Below are 14,928 nucleotides of genomic sequence, written 5' to 3' on the forward strand. Positions count from 1 at the left end.
TCTGACAACAAAATGAAATCAATCCTAGAGAAGGATCTATGTCTATCTGAAAAGAAAGTATAGTCCAATTCTTTTGGATTGTGTATTCTCCAAATATCTTTTAATTCCAAATCTTCTTTCATATCAAAAAAGGTCTGCGGTAACCTAATCCTAGACTTCGCCAAACTCTTTTTATCTAATTTGGAGTTGATTACTCCATTCCAGTCTCCCATGATTAAAATAGATCTATAGTCCCATTGCAGTATTTTAGTATGTAACATTTTGTAGAATTGATCCTGTTGTTGATTGGGAGCATAAATTCCAATCAGAAGAATTTGGCCGTTTGTTATAGATAATTCAATTGCCACAAACCTACCATCCTCATCTACTTCTATAACTTTAGCCGAAAATTTTTTATTTACATAAATAACCACACCATTCTTTTTTTGCAGAGTTGAAGATATAAAATGCATTCCTAATTTGGAGTTTATCAAATATTTTTGATCTTGAGCTGTGATATGCGTTTCTTGTAGACAAATTATATCATTATTAAATTGTTTCAAATATGCAAATAATTTCTTCCTTTTCTGTGCTGAATTCAGCCCATTCACATTCCAAGACAAACACTTAATCATCATCTTTATCTTCCTGGAGCAAAGAGCAGAATAACCGAATGTCATCCGAAAACTTCGATCTTGTTCCCCCCATGGCTCCAGTCTCTTGTGCAGTACTCTTAACTGCCTTTTTATCTTGTCGTTCCTGTTGTTGCATTTCTTTAAGTTGCTTGGATTTTGCTCGAGTTATACGCTGATCCTTAACTTCGATCATCCGGGCCGGGTCCAAAATTGGAGAAGATTCCAGCAAAGGCTCATCCAAGAAACCTCCTTCAGTGCCCTGCATTTCCTCTGGTTCCGGCTTAGACTGTTCTTGCAGATCTTGTTGAAGTTGCTTCTTATCACTCTCCTTAATCTCCAAAACTGTGGATGTACGAGGAGATGGTGTTCTTTCTTTAAGAGTAGTAGTGTAGAAATGCTCCGCCTTCTCCACAGTATTCAAGCGATGTCTTTCTCCCTTATATCTCAAAATTATACCAGTTGGGGCATCCCACCGGAATGGTATCTGTTGGTTTTGCAATTCTTTAACAAGAAAGCCAAAGTCCTTCCTGGTTTTCAACATTTTGGGTGGTAACTCTTTATAGACTCCAATTTGTGAACCCCCCACTTGTACAGAAGTATGAAAGGATTTTTGCAGGATGTCATTCCTTATTGCTCTATCTGTAAAATATATGACAACATCTCTAGGCAATTGTCTTTGTCTGGCCACCCAAGAATTCACTCTGTAAATTTTGTCTATTTTGTAGAAAACCACATCAGGATTAATTTTTAAAATCACAGCCAAAGCCTCAGAACAGACCTGTCTCAAATCCTGTCTATCATCTTCTCGAATTCCTCGAAGCCGTATAGCAAATTCCATTGCCCTGAATTGCATCATGACAATTTCATTCTCGACTTTGAGCATTTTATCATCAACATCTGAAATTTTATAATCATTATCTTTCATCTTGACATTAACTTCTGATTTAAGTTCATCCACTTTAGAATCAACTTTGACAATAAATTCTGCCAGGCCAGACGCAACCTCTGATATTTTTTTGGTCACCTTATTTTGATTCTGTTTCACCATGTCTTTAATTTCATTAATTTCCTGCATAATTTCCTGTTGAGACTTTTGAAGTTTGTCATCTATTTTCTTTTGGGATTTTTGAAATTTATCATCCAAAATTTTAGAAATAAATTCTTTTAAATCTCCCACATCAAAATCTTTTTTCTGAATCTGTAACTGTTGAGCAGGAGGAAGCTGCATTTCATGTTTGTGTGTGGGGGATCCCCCCCCCTGTTGCCTTCCCTTCCTGCTTCTTTGAAGCCATCCTGCCACGTAGGCTAGTTTTCCTGAAGAGGGAAGTTCCTTTTCCTTTCCCACCTCCACAGAGACTTCTAAAAAAGTCCCCCAGATTTAATCAAATAAGAACTAAAGTAAAGCAAAGTCAAATATTTAAGTATTAAAAAGGGAGAAGTTTTTCACTTGTTTCTCTTATTACAAACGAGGCAACTTTGTAGCAACTTGAAAACTTTGTAACAAAGCAAGATGACATCACCAATCCACACTCACTGGCTCGTTAACTCTAAGGCTGAGCGCCATATTTTTTTCAAATCACTTTCACTCTCTCTCTTGTTTCTCTGGGGTTAAAGAGTCAACAAAACGCTAATACTTGCGTTTCCAAGCTTCAGAGTTCAAGTAAATTTTCGCTGCTTTTTAAGGCTGGTTCCATTCGCTTTAATGTTTCCTGCAGCCGGCTTGCTCTGCAAAGGCAGAGTCATCCCACGCCGCCCGGAGTTTCAGCAGGTTGGAAGGGAGCCGCGCCTGTTCCCTCCCCAGAAACGATTCCCTGGGGGGTTGCAGGGGCTCGACCTGTACCCTGCGACCTCTTCTTCAACAATCCTAAGGATTTTGAAGTTTTCGAGCCGCTTCTAGGTCACGAAGCGGCTCTACAGGCGGCGGAGCTGGCGGAGCTTCAAAAGGCACCGCCGTCGCCGAGAACAAGGAAACCGGAAGTCCACAGGAATTAACTTCTTGAATGCATTTATGGGGTTATATTAATTGACTTAAAATCAGCCATCCTTTTGAAGGCCACTTTTAATTGGAAACCCCTAATGTGAACAAATGAACATCAACTGCAGAAGCCCCTAAATTTAATCTTGTTTGCTCACAAGTAAACTGGCATTGAATCAAGCTGCATCTCTTCTCTCCTGCCGTCTCTCCTTCTGCCAAATACACAGTTAAAATATCTGAAACAAATCAGGCAATGTTCCATAGCCGCTACCTGCCCATTTTTTTCAGTGGTGGGCCTATACTTCCTTCAGTAAGACTTGAATTGTAATTGTTTGCTCTAAAGAATCAGTTTTAATATTGAAACATTTTAAGATTAATATTGTTTGTAAGGACCAGCCTCAGCTGGGTTCTGTCTATTTTCAGAAAATGAGAGCTGGTGCACATGTATTGTTTATTGGAGATTTTCTCTCCAATTTATTTATTCATTCCTTTGTTCATTTATTCACTATCCTGCTTTTATTTTATACAGTCCAAGGTAGCATATGTAATTATGCCTCCTGCATTATCCTCTCACATCAACTACACTCTCAGCATACTCTTGTAACATAATCTTTTTTTGCAATACATTTCCTAAGAATGTCTTCTTCAACTTAGCAAAAGATCATTCTTTGCCACAAAGTATGTGCAAATAAGGGGCACAGCTGTTGCTGAAAGCAAGTGTCTGATAAAAATATTTTTGTTACACAAGCTTCCACATAAGTAGAACAAGGTATACTTTATGGCAGAGGTTTCCTAGGTGCTTTCATGCAGAAATATTTTCTTATCCCCCAAAGTCCTGAACACCATAGACATTAGCCAAATGTCTGCTTTTCTGTTGTATTTTTAAGCAGTAAGGGACAACTAGTAATATGTGTAGAAAAGCCACACAGCCCTGTATCTGTTTTTAAGTGTTTCCTAGCATGTGCTAAAGCAGAAGCCAGAAGCTCAGGAAACTCCTTCTTTAGAAACAGTCAATGTAAACTAGCCTGCCTGGCAGGAAATATGGTCCGAGATAATGACAAATTATCATCCAATTCAGATGAAGGTCAACAGACTAGGAAGGAGAATGGGTGGCCTGTTCCTTTGCAGTTAATAGCATCTTTATCTGCAAATATCAGCCAGGGAAGATTTTCATGACAAGTTAAGAGTTATTGTCTATGCATATTAGCTGAATTAGTGTTGTTGTTAAAGGCCTAGAAGCATGGTTTTTTCCCTCCATCTCTTTGATCTGAAAAACATCATTCTTGTCCAGACTTAATGGCCTCTAGCCGAGCTGAATCTTTGTCAATCCAAGATTAGCCCCAAATTACCTTAACGCTACCAACTTTTCCTCGTGCTGAGGCTTATGTGCTTTGTAGCAACTGCACGGTGGGCAGAAATTCAACTGATGAAATTTTCTCATGTCATATTTTTCTGCCAAGTAAATATGGCTGCTCCTTTTCAGAAAAGAAACATACATGATTTTTGGGAGTAGTTGCAAGTAGTTAAAAAGATAAAATATTTAGGTATAAACTTGACAACCAGAAATATAGCAATTAAGGAGAACTAATGCAACAAATTAAAAAAGACCTGGAGAGATGGGGGAAACTTAAACTATCGCTGTTAGGAAGAATCGCGGCGATAAAGATGAATATACTCCCAAGGCTCCTCTACTTGTTTCAAACTATCCCTGTTAAATTAGAAATTTTTTTTGTGCAAATTTGAATAAATTAAATCGCAAAATTTATATGGGAGGGGAAAAAATCGAGGATAAATTTAAAAATACTTCAGGACAATAAAACCAGAGGAGGCTTTGGCCTACCAGCCTGGGAAAAATATCATAGAGCGGCAAGTCTAATATGGATTAAGGATTGAGTTAATTTGGACAACCAAAGAGTATTGAAATTGGAAGGTCACGATTTATTAAAAGGCTGGCATGCGTACTTGTGGAACATCGGAAACAAAACATACAAACATTTTAAAAACCATATAATAAGAAATTCATTAATTGACACCTGGTTGGAAATTAAACGTAAACACTATATGAAAGTCCCAGGCTGGATATCTACATTAGAGGCAACAATGCACCCCAATACACCAGCTACTAAAAAAATAATAAGATACAAAGAAATTCTGGATATTAATGGGAGACTTAAATCTTGCCAAGAGCTTAGGGACCAGGGTATAGAAATAGACTGGTGGCCGTATTTACTAATACAAACTAGGTATAAAAAAGACAGTGAAGGAGTTGATATAAAATCCAACCAATTAGATAAGTTATTAGAAACTAAAGAGGGAAAATTAATTTCAAAGATCTATAAATACCTACTAGAATTCGACCTGGCAGAAAACATAGTCAAAGGCCAAATGATAGCTTGGGCTAGGAACATTGGAAGAAGTATACAATTAGAAGAGTGGGAAATGATATGGGAAAATAATTGTAGAATAACAAAGGCAACAACGTACAAAGAGAACCACTATAAGATGTGATATAGGTGGTACCTAGCCCCTGCTAGATTGGCAAAAATGTACCCAAATTGTAATCCGATATGTTGGAAATGCAGAAAATCACTGGGAACCTTTTATCATATTTGGTGGCTTTGCCCAAAAATTAAAAAATTCTGGATGAAAATTAAAATATGGATAACAGAAATAATAGAAGAAGAGATTGACCTAAAACCTGAAATTTTTTTATTAGGCATACTTAAAAAAAGTAGTAGAAAAGAAATAAAATACATCACATTACATATAATTACGGCGGCTAGATTAACCCTAGCCCAATCCTGGAAATTAGAACAGTTGCCAACAGAACAACAAATAATCCAAAAAATATTCATATGTTCAATAAGAGTTATTCCTAATAAGATTTATTTCATAAAAACATAACCTAACCTGCCAGGTATCTTCCTGGGGTCTCCACCCTTCCACCCTCTCTACTTTAGCTCTAGGATGTCTGAGGGTAGCTTTCAGATGTCATTATCCAAAGGCCATAATTGATTCATTGTGCAAGGGAGAGAAACAAACAAGAAGCAAAGAACACAACATGTAAGCAAGAGTAAAGCTAAACAACTGAGCAATGCAGCACTGAAAATAAAACGTTTCTGATGTTTTTGGCTATACAGTACTTTCACAGCCAAGAGATTCCACTTCTCTTAAATCCTTGGATGGAAGGCCCAATACCAGGCCTGGACAGGAAAAAAAATGTTCTTACACAAAGCTAAAATTCTAGCAGGCTCTCCAAGCCTGAAATCTGTATTTCCACACCACTGTATTAGGAGAAAATTGCAATTTTATATAGAACAGCAGGGATGGGGAACGATGGCCCTTTTATGACTTATGGACTTCTAACACTCAGAATTCCTGAGCCAGCTAGGCTGGTTCAGGAATTCTGGGAGTTGAAGTCCATAAAGGGGCCATCATTTCCACCTCTGTAGTAGAGTGTTAAAATACTTGAAATTACCAACATTCTAATCCACTATAGCTCATGAGTGGGCTAGAATAATAACAGTAGAGAATGAAATAAATCTAGTAGAGCTCTTCCTCATGATCAGTTTAGTGTTCCTTGAGCTGGCAAAATGACGTGTCAGATATTTTTTACTGCCTGGACTTTCAGCCCTATATCTGCTATTGGAATATGTGTCAGTGATACAATCCTTACAATATCATTGGGGAACAAATTAAGGAAGCTAATTGGTGGATTACCTCCATGCTTCTTCCAAGCAGCCAACAATCACTCTCCTGAATGAATGGGTAATAAATAAGACTGTTGACCTTGATTGCAGATCAGTACCTGGCCTGGAGCTTTTAACCACCTTCCAAGTTGCTCAACTGATAGTACATAGGCAAAGAGTAAGGAGCATTGGGGATGCTCCTTCCTGCTTCAGCCCATGCATCTTCTCCATACCTGCAGAGTGAAGGAAGAGAAAGAGCCTGCAATGTCCCTTGCTGATCCTCATTGGGCTCAAGCCCTAGCAATCAGACAGTTTTACTCTGCTTTTGCTCTCTTTGTTGCAAACACAGGGAGGTTGGTTGAAGCAGAGGGGATCTTTGATGATGCATTGCAAGAGCATCCTCCCACTTCCATCTTTGCCCTTCCTTGGTGCCTGTTACTTGTCAGTAAGGCTGGTTGTGCAGGCAAGGTCAGCACTCTTTCAAAAAAGCACTAAATCTGTTTGAAAATAGCCCCCCAAACAGCTGACAGGTACGTAATGAAGTAAAGCCTCTCTCACTCCACCCGCTCTCCCCCACGGTCTGCCGATTTGGAGAATGTTTGGCAGGCATTGGCAGTTCAGCTCTCCACTCTGCCAGCCCATGGATCAATGAAGCAGGAGAGTCTCTCTTGTTTTACTGGGTCATCTGCTCTGCCATCTCTCCATCATGAGATGCATTTTTCTAAATGCAAAAACAAGCTGCTCACAGTGCCTGAGCCACAATTATTGAGGCTCTGCGGCAGTTTCCCAATAATTAGGAAACTCTACTAAGAAAGACAAGAAAGGCTTGGAGCAAGAGTCTGTGGCCAGTGAAGAAAGGGAACCACATTAATGGCAGAGATTTTTCACCCAAAATTGACTACCTCTCATTATTTCATCTTGACTTCTGTGACTTTTGCAGTTTCTTGGGAAAAGAAGGGTGTGTATAGAAGAAAGACAAAGGGTTTGATTAGCTGGAACAAGCCATTTGGTAAGAGATGAAAATAAAGGTTAAGTGTATGAACATAGCATAAACACACACACACACATTCATTCCTCAGTGTCTTCCTTCTCCAGTAATTCTCTTGATACAGTCATGCCCTTAAGATTCAGGCAAATGGCCCATGCTGGATCAGACGAAATCCAATCCAGAATGCACTCAAAGGCCTCTGGGATTCCCTTAAGCAGTACACAGGTTGCATAACATTCTTTGGCTTTTTGCAAGCCCAGGTCTAATCTGCTGGGGGAAGAAGGGAAGGAGGGGGGAGGGAAGAGTTTCCCAGTAAAACAGGACAGCCAGTGTCCTGTTTTACTAGGCAATTTCTGCCACCTCTTGAATTAGCTGCAAGTGCAACTAAAGAACCAGACTGCCCCACTGTCCAAAGCATAATAGCTCAAGAAAATAAGGCACAGTGATTGGAGGAGACAGGGCTAGCCACAGTACCAGGAATTACCAATATTGCCAGGTATCATGAACCATGTCATCAGGAAGCATCTAAGGTCAGGTCCATAGCAAAGCTGTGTTGGGAAAAAAGAGAAAGCATTTCATTAAACGTGGAACAGAGAAAAATGATTTAAAGCTCCTTCTGCTATAGGCTGGAGACAAGACAAAGGCAACATCGTAAGGACATGGCATTTAAAAAGAGTTTGTAGAGCATATTTCTGCCTGTTAGAGAAACATGAGGGTGAGCCCCCAGTTGAAAGCTCTTCCACCCAACGGTTGTAATGAAGAGGAGCTACCAATTCAAAAACTGACAGTGGTTCTGCTCAATCAATCCCAAAACACCAATTCATCAGGAGGAAAACTGTGATATGGCTTTCCATATGCCTTCTCGTCTTCTCTTTGTCTTTCCCTGGAAAGATGGGTTTATAGATATACCCCTACAGATATGTACAGATAGCATCCTACTGACGTTACATTTCCCTGGAAGCTCTTTCTTCTCTCTGTCTCTTTCACAAACACACGTCTTGCTTTCTCAGAGTCATAAAAATATTTCAAAAGCAGAGTCACACTAACACCATCCACAAAGTGTATATGCCACAATGAAACATCTGACGGTTTGCAATTGTTTGTTGCTTTTATTAATATCAGAAAAGAGTTCTGCAAGATAGAGATAATGTTGTGCTAGTCGAAAGAAGAACATTTGACAAGAAACAAGATCCATATCAAAACATATTGGCAACAATAAATCTAAGCAGTAGTACTGCATTTACTTAAGAGCCAGCAGACTGCTTGTTATTCTCAGATTTGTTAATTTCAATGCCATCCCCAAGATGCTGCCCATTAAAATCTAATTCACATTTTGGGAATGAGTGGCATAATTTTAATAAATGATGATGATGATGATTTCTCTGTTGTTCTAATTTTTTCTGATCCCACTCCCCCCAAAAAACCATTGATTTGCAGGCATTCCCTTCTTTTTCAAGGATTACATGGAAAATGGTAATCCTTCTATTAAGTGAAGCCCAAAGAACATTTCTCTCCCACTCAACTCCTGCCCAGTAATCCAAACACTGATTAGGATATTAGTTATGTCAATCCTGAAGGGTTTGTTCTTTAAGCTATTATAGAAAAGGGTGCTCAGTGGTTTGAGAGATTTATTAGAAAAGGGCCTAAGAGATGCATTTGAAACATACATCATTGTTGTATGCTCAGTTACCTGGGTTAAAGTCCTATCAAATTTGAGGGAGGTGACTATGTCTTTGTGAGTAAATATTAATGGCATTAGATTACAGATAGGATCAGAGGAAGTAGAAGTCCTTCATCTTGGGTGTTGTGAAGCCAAGTTTAAAGATATCTTTCTGCAAAGGACTTCCTATATTATCTGTAATATGTGAGATTTATAGCACAATTCTACACGTATCTATTCAGGAGTGACTTAGGAAAAGTTCAGTGGGACTTTCTCTTAGGATATAGGCATGGCAGCCTTTCCCAAATTAGCCAGTTTCCAAAAGGACTGCAAAAACTGGATGATTACTAGATGGCATAAAGCAGGGTGTCAAACTCAAGGCCCGGGGGCCTGATCTGGCCTGTGGGGTGCTCAGGTGCCGCCCTGAGAACAACGAAGGACTGGCTTGTAGTGCCTCTTCCAGTGAAAATGGAGCTTGCGAGGGCTGCGGGCAGCCCTCCCGAGCTGTTTTCGCTGCAGAGGGTTGCAGGAGACTGTTGCAGCTGAAAAGAGGCTCAGGAGCCTCTTTTCACCGGCAGAGTGCTCGGGCTACCACAGACACCCCAACACAAGTGACATTGAGCTGGCCATGCCCATCCCGGCCATGCCCACCCTGGCCCCCCAAGGTCAAACATAACCCTGCAGCCCTCAGACAACCCTGGCATAAAGGAACATATTAATCTCTGCTCTGCCGTTGGGTAAATGTCTAGATTTTTGAAGCTGAGAAACAGCCTTCTCTGAGGACCAATAATGAGAATTCTGGGAATTGAACTGAAAGATTCAGAGAGTGGCCATCTTGGGGATGGCTGGTGCCCAACAGAGCAAACCTACTGTTAGACCTCACTACTCAAAAGTGAGCCATTGGCCATTACAGGTGAGCAAATTTAGTATTTCATACATGGATTTCAGCCTCATAGAATCCAATGCAGTTGGCTTCAGATTAGTCAAATGTATATTTGCTTTGATAATATTCTATTTTACAAGCTGACTGCAAAACCAAGCTTTGCAGAGCTTCCCAAAGCATTTTTCAGATTTACTAGATTAACCAAAATAATGTAAGATTTATTATGAGGATTATTTTTGTTCGGAGTCTTTTCACAGTTCGTGTTTTCATTTCACTTTTCCTCCATCCAGCAAATACTTTTTAGCAAAACCCCTTTCATGTTTACTCTACTGAGAAACAATTTCTGCCAACTAATAAGCCCCTAAACAGAGATTTAGAAAATGATGCTTTCTCTCAAGAGAGTGGTACAATGATCTGAACAATCACTAGTTGGAAGCAGTTGTGTTTTTTGTATCTCTTTGTTGCATCAAAGCCACAGTATAAAACAACTGAAAGACACCATACAAGATCAGAAAATGTGAAGAAAGCTGGCCCATAAAATTGCAGAGAATTGGACACCTCCAGTAGTGAAATCCAATTTTTTTTACTACTGGTTCTGTGGGCGTGGCTTGGTGAGCATGGTGTGGCTTGGTGGGCATGGCAGGGGAAGGATACTGCAAAATCCACATTCCCTCCCTACTCCTGGGGAAAGGATATTGCAAATCTCCATTCCCACCCCACTCTGGGGTCAGCCAGAGGCAGTATTTGCCAGTTCTCTGAACTACTCAAAATTTCTGCTACCGATTCGTGTGGATTTCACACACTGAACGGATAGCATCATGATCAATAGCACCAAAGAGCTGAGGTGGCACAGTGGTTAGAGTGCAGTACTGCAGGCTACTTCAGCTGACTGCTAGCTGCAGTTCGGCAGTTCAAATCTCACGGGCTCAAGGTTGACTCAGTCTTTCATCCTTCCGAGGTGGGTAAAATGAGAACCCAGATTGTTGGGGGCAATATGCTGACTCTGTAAAACTGCTTAGAGAGGGCTGTAAAGCACTATGAAGCGGTATATAACTCTAAGTGGTATTGCTAAGTTTTATTGCTATCTGCTCCAGTAGTTATATTGGAGGATGCCTGGGTTGAGGAAAACTGGAATATGTATCTTCCTAGAAACAGTGAATTCAGTGATAACCTCCAAATAGATGTGCATAGAACTGTGCTTAAAAAACCTATCTCTGCAATGTTGAAGTTGTCTGGATTTTTGCAGCCCAAATATGATAGGCCTATAAAATGAATTAAAGATAGCTCCATTAGACAGTAGGCCTTTCCTTTTGTGTGTCGTTTAATGCATCACCAAATACAGGCAGCCCTCGACTTTTGACCACAATTGAGCCCAACATTTCTGTTGCTAAGCGAGAGATTTGTTAAGTGAGTTTTGCTCCATTTTACCACCTTTCTTGCCACAATTGTTAAGTGAATTACTGCACTTGTGATATTAGTAACATGATTGTTAAGTGAATCTGACTTCTCCATTTACTATGCTTGTCAGAAGGTTGCAAATGGTGATCCCATGACCCCAGGACACTGCAACGGTCATAAATGAGTCAGTTGCCAAGCATCTGAATTTTGATCACATGATCAGGGGGATGCTGTAATGGTTGTAAGTGTGAAAAAATGGCTATAAGTCACTTTTTTCAGTGATGTTGTAACTTTGAACGATCACTAAATGAACCGTTGTAAGTCGAGGACTACCTGTAATGGCAGTGTTGATAAAAAAAAAATACAGGGACAAATTGGGTAGTTTGGATCCGGTTCAAAATGTTCGTGCTACAAAACCTATTAATTTTTTAAAAAATTCCCAGACTCCTGATCAAAAGTCAAATAGTGACAGAAAATTGGTTGCATTTGCACAACTCCCTCCCCACCTTATGGATACTCCCCCCCCAGTTCTCCCAGCACCCATTTTTTTAAAAAAAACCTGGTCTGGATTTCTATCTCCACCCTGTATTCAGAAGGAATACCTGCCTTGAATGGCCAGTATTTTCAGGTCAGAGTCTCATCAGCGATTTAGGACGGCTAAGCCTCAGGTCACATTCCCAAAAGCTTAGCCCTGTGTCTTGTGAAAGGAGCCTTCGCTCTTTTCGGGAAAGGTTGCTTCCCTTCTGAACTAGAGACGAACCCCAACGCCCTGGGGAATGAGAGGGGGATTTTTCCTTTGCAAGGCTCTTCGGCGACCGTGTAAACAGCGAGGAAACAAACCCAGTAGTTTGCGGGAAACAAAACGCGAAGCCCCGAAAGGCGCACGAAAGAAAAGACCGGAGACCAACGCGATCGGGTGAGGAAATCATCTTACACGAGTAGGTGGGAATATAGACGAGCCTCCCCAGAATCGCCACCGTTGCGCTCGGGGCAGCGTTTCCGTTTGCACGGTCAGCGAGGGAAAGTGCCAGGAGTGCATTATATTCAAAGGCGTGTGTGGGGCGAGCCTCCCCGTTCCTCCCGGCCGCTTCTCTCCCCCCCCCCCGCCCCCAGCGATTTGATTTTCCACAGACGACAGAGGCAAACTCTGCTCCCTCAGCCAGCTAAGCGACAAAGAGCGCACTTTGTTAGTTCAGGACTTCCTGGTAACTTCCTGGCTGCTTTTAGGCAAAGCAGCGTGCGGCTTGTGTAAGTGTGTGTATGTGTATGTGTGGGGTGGGGTGTGTATGTGTAGCGGGATATACCAAATGCGGCGCTGCTGCGGGAGGCGCTAAGCCCTTCCCGGCCGAGTTCGGTTGCTTTTGAGAGAGGAAGGTTTCCTTTTCCTCCAGGCGGTGAGACGCCCGCTCTGGCAAAAGAGACCGACGGCCAGGTGAGAAACGGGAAAGCGTGGGCCGGGCAGAAGTTTGGAGTCCTGTCTCTGAGCGGCCACCCCTTTCCCGGGCGGGTTTGGTTCCCGCCTCCTATCCATTCTGCTCTGGCAGCGGGTTTGAGCGTAGCTTCTTTCTGCGGCGACCGTAAACCTGCGTGGAGGTTGTGCCGCTTAGGAGCGCTTCCCGAGGGGCCCCGGGGCGGTGAGCGGCGCGCGCGCGCCGATGGGGCACTGAGCGCGGCCCTTCAGAGGCACCAGAGGCGCTTTCGCTGCTGCCTTGAAAACTTCTCTCTCTTTCTCTCCCTCTTTTTCTCTCGGCTTCCTCCCTCCCCTCCTCCTCCTCCTCCTCCTGCTGCTGTGTGACTCCGCAGCTTTGCTTCCTCTCGGGCTGCTGCTTCTCGCCCTTCCCGCTGTCCCTTCGTTTCGCTGCCTCGCCGGCGCCGAAGCGGAGCGGTCGTTCCTGCGAGAGAGCAGCACCGCCCCCCCCGGCCCCCCCCCGAGCAGAGTCGTCCGTCGCCGGCGATCCCACGCAAAGGTCCGGTGGTGCGAGCGAGAGAAAGGAGGAGCGCGCAGCCCAAGGAGCCTGGTAAGAGGGAACTGGATGGAAGGCGCAGCTGGTGCGGGTGGACCTCGGGGGACATTCCGGCATTCCCTGCACGCCTCTTTCTCACTCTCTTTACATCAGTTATTTTCTTCTTCTCTTCCTCCCTCTTGGCACCTCTTTATCAGGCTAGTATGACTCCTAAGAGACTTTCTTGGACGGACTCGTTGAATTGGAGTAGTGTGTAAACAGCTGCTTAACAGGAATAAGCCAGGGTTGAGGGGTTCTGGATAGCAAGCCAGGCTTTCTCAAGCCCTGATTTTTGCGGATGCCCCTTTCTTCTTTCATTCTTTCTTTCACCTCTTAACACATATGTAACATTTCCCAACATGGGTTAGGCGTCGGGGCTGGCCAAGGTGTGGCGAGATAGATGTGTGGTGGCGCTTTCAGGCTGGCCTTGCCTATAGAAATGTGGCGAGTTGGGCGATCCTACAAATGGTTTTTGCGCCGGTGGGTCCCAGCCCACCACGTTAAATCGTCACGATTTACCGTATTAATTCATTTCGCAGAAGTGTTGTGGACTGCTGTTTGGGTTGCGGTGGGGAGTGCTGTGTTGTGATTCGTTTGTTTAAGCCAGGTACAACTTCCCTTCGTGCCAGAGAACTTATCCTGCTGGAGACAGATGTCTCTTCTAATTAAGCCTTCTCAAAATATACGCCTCCCCTCCCCACCCGCATGTTAAATACATGCTAAACAGCCTCTTACTTTATTTACACTGTCAAAAAATAGTAAGATCTTTCTTCAGCCAGTTAGCTTCTTGATGAGTAAACATGTTCTATGCAGTAAAAGAATATTAAAGTTATTGGTAGCCCACAGGTTTTGTGTTAGGAGTAGTTAATATTTGACTTGCTGTATGAACAAATGCATAAATATTAAACCATTTGCCAACTTTAACTGAAAGTGTCTCACTTTCTCCATATTACTCTGTCAAAATCTGGGGGTTTTTTTTGTTTATCAGTCCTAATTTTCTTTTCTGAGAGGAAATCTGATGATCTAGATTGGTATTGTTTAAAAGAAAGCACCTATTTCATCATGGAGATTTTAAAGCATCCTTTTAGGGGAAATATTTCCTATCTCAATTGGGTAGGTAGGTTATTGAGACGGCAGATTTAAATTTCTGGGCCAATTTCTGGCAATTATAGCTTCTTCAGGGATGACAATAATAAACTTTTCAAATGGTTTTCAGCCCTGCTTTCCTTAGGACCATTCTGAGTTGAAGCATGCTTTTAAATTTAGGAATTGTTGGTAAATTGTTGGTGCTTTACATAAGTTCTTCCCAGTGTTCATTCAGTGGTTACCATTGCTGCAGAAAAAGGAAAAAAATCCTGTGATAATAGTTATATCTGCTTTGACTTTGAAGCACCCTGCTTCCTCATCTCCTTTCTCCAGTCTGTGCATATTGTCCTTACATTTTTTTCTGAATATTTTAGATGGTTTGGACACATGCCATTCAGAAAATTTTCAGATTACAAGTAAGGAAATTCCTCCATTCTTTTACAGTATAAATTTATGCATCTTGAACTGAAACTTAGTTGTTGCTCAGTTATTATATTGTTGATCCCTACTTTTTTCCTCATAAATTCTGTACAATTAGTCCCAGTCAAGATGGAATACCATATGCTATATATACCTTCAGGAAGGAACTTTGTTACCTATACATTCTGTATTGTTTAATTGATCTTTATAAA

At 41.8% G+C, this 14,928-nt stretch overlaps 1 protein-coding gene across 2 annotated transcripts in view; it reads left to right on the plus strand.

Annotated features, from left to right (window-relative positions):
* The first annotated feature begins 13,156 nt into the window (after window positions 1-13,156).
* The window catches only part of HPCAL1 (hippocalcin like 1), a 106,447-nt gene continuing 104,675 nt past the window's right edge, over window positions 13,157-14,928 (plus strand). Inside the window, exon 1 of one of the 2 annotated variants that reach the window (XM_070955434.1) lies at window positions 13,157-13,225. The gene's annotated coding sequence lies outside the window, so the exon portion shown is untranslated. The remainder of the gene's footprint in view (window positions 13,226-14,928) is intronic. The other variant, XM_070955443.1, reaches the window with a different exon arrangement.

Source organism: Pituophis catenifer, unplaced genomic scaffold (genome assembly GCF_029215685.1).
Source record: "Pituophis catenifer annectens isolate HBS135680 unplaced genomic scaffold, rPitCat1.0.hap2 SCAF_1, whole genome shotgun sequence".
Classification (NCBI taxonomy): domain Eukaryota; kingdom Metazoa; phylum Chordata; class Lepidosauria; order Squamata; family Colubridae; genus Pituophis; species Pituophis catenifer.